Here is a 231-nt window from a genome sequence, read left to right on the forward strand (position 1 = left end):
GGGTTGACCATCAGCGCCTCTGAGCTGGGCAGCGCCCTGAGGAGAACCTGCCATGTTGTCCCTGAGGAGGCGCTGGGCAGTACCTGGTCGCAGCCCTAGATGGGATCAGTCTGTTGGGTCTGTCCAGTGAGCGTGAAAATCGGCGATTTCTAATTGTCTGTGCTCCCAAGTCTGTGTTCCTACAATGTTCTTCCACGCTGCTCAGGAGAAAGTGAATTGAACGCTGTCCCC

The sequence above is a fragment of the Fulmarus glacialis genome, unplaced genomic scaffold (assembly GCF_000690835.1).
Source record: "Fulmarus glacialis isolate BGI_N327 unplaced genomic scaffold, ASM69083v1 scaffold34528, whole genome shotgun sequence".
Lineage (NCBI taxonomy): Eukaryota > Metazoa > Chordata > Aves > Procellariiformes > Procellariidae > Fulmarus > Fulmarus glacialis.